General features: G+C 43.4%; 1 long non-coding RNA gene across 1 annotated transcript; it reads left to right on the top strand.

Moving 5' to 3' along the window:
- Positions 1-238: 238 nt before the first annotated feature.
- On the top strand, positions 239-1,543 carry LOC125962036 (uncharacterized). Its single transcript, XR_007473327.1, has 2 exons — positions 239-415; positions 1,370-1,543. It is a non-coding gene; the product is annotated as an uncharacterized LOC125962036 (long non-coding RNA).
- Positions 1,544-1,849: the final 306 nt, after the last annotated feature.

The following is a 1,849-nucleotide window of genomic DNA, read 5'->3' as shown; positions in this document are numbered from 1 at the left end:
ACGCTTGAAGTGACACCCCAGGAAGCCAGTCAAGTATTCCTATGACGTGGACCCGAGGCTGCATTCCATGCTTGAGGAGTGACATGAACTAATGCACAGAGACAACAAAACAAGGATGGCATGTTTATGGGATGTGGAGGAGACAGGCATGCCTGGAGAAGAGGGTGTGTGTCAGGAAGCAGAAGGAAATAAAACTGGCTGGGTAGGGTGGGGCCATTTTAGCAGGTTTGAAAGCTAAGCTGAGGCGTTTGAACTTGAATTGTTAGACAGTAGAAAGCCCCTGAAGGTTTTTTCCTCCAAGAGTGACACGATCAGAGAGGAGTTTGAGGAATACTCATCTGGGAGGGGTGTCTGAAGATGGAGTGGACACACCGGACAGCAGCGAGGGGGGTGTCACAGTCATGAAACTGTTAAGGTAAGAGGGCCTGAACCAGAGTGGGGCAGGAGGACCTGATGGGCTGTTTCCATAAGAAAGACATCTTCTAAAGGAAAATGGCACATGTATTCATCAGGGCCCAGATTTTACTGCAAGTAAAATCTTTGGAACTGTCCTTTGGAACAGTGATACTTCTAAACCGTTTCTTCAGAATCATCTCTTCTTGGATTTAAGTCCCTCTTCAACTCTATCCAGCTTCAAAAAATTCATGCTATCAGGGTAGGGAGTGGAGTGGGCTAAATCCAAGTCTGTTCAAGGTATAATCAAAGATTAAAAGGAACCAGTAACTTTTTAAGCAAACCTATGAATCCTTAAGCCTCCAAAAGCAGTCATCTTTCAAACTTGGACCCTAAGGAGGCCATGTTCCAATGACACATCAAATGATCAAGTCCCATACTTCCTTGGGGACTGCCTTCAGAGTCTGCTATCTATCCCTTTTAAACTCTATGATATCTTCTTTTGACAATATAATTAATTTTTTAAAAGCATAGCTACAGGTCAGTCTGGTAGGGAATGAGATGACCACTCAAGCTGGGTAATGGCTTTTTGGGTTAGAACAAACAGACAAAACAGGTGAGGCTTTGGGGGAGTGTATTGAGATGTGGGAGTGTTTTCTTATTATCTTTTGGATGTCTGTCATCTATAGTGACGTCCCATTCTGCATTCGCTGTATTGGTGCCTTTGCTCAGTTTGTCTTGACCAATATTGCCCGTTTGTCTTACTTTGAAGTGTTTTCAAAAATCTAACATGGAGGTACAGGGGCCAAAGATAAAAGAAAAACTGCAGTTGATTTCCTTGTGTGATTTGTAAGTTGACTGAGAGGGAAATTTCCAGAGAAATGTTGCAAAAAAGGTTTTGAGTAAACGTAGTAGCTCAATTTGGCTAACGTTAAGTAAAGACTCTGGAAATACCTGTCATTTTTTTAATCAACAGGACTGGAATGCAGGTGAAGATTTACAAGAGGATCCCTGCCTTCGAGGAGTCCATGAGCAACGGAACAGCCTCCTATGTTGGCTACTTTTACAGAGATAACGTTGATTTTTTTCTAATTTCATATGTTTCATTTTCTCCCTTTGAGACAGAGACATTAAAGTCTTACTAAACAACCGTTTGCTCTCCCCCATTTCCCAGATTCCCTTGCAGTTAGATTCAAGCCACATGACTAGTTCTGACCAATGGGATGTGACAGGAAATGATGTATGCCATTTCCACACCTGGTGATATAAGTCCCGGTGTGGCCCTCCAGCTTTCTCTTTCTAGGCTTCAGTGATCACGGAAGTTATACAATGGCATGATAGGAACCTCCCGGACCCTGAGTCACCAGCCATGAGAGAAGTGCCCTGAAGATTCACTCGACTCACATTGGGAAGTTGGGGGGCTGGGAGATAAATCTTGGTAGTATTAAGCCACTGA

This window comes from Orcinus orca, chromosome 19, assembly GCF_937001465.1.
Source record: "Orcinus orca chromosome 19, mOrcOrc1.1, whole genome shotgun sequence".
Lineage (NCBI taxonomy): Eukaryota > Metazoa > Chordata > Mammalia > Artiodactyla > Delphinidae > Orcinus > Orcinus orca.
The sequence above is the reverse complement of the archived record's forward strand: the minus strand, read 5'-3'. Positions and strand labels throughout refer to the sequence as shown.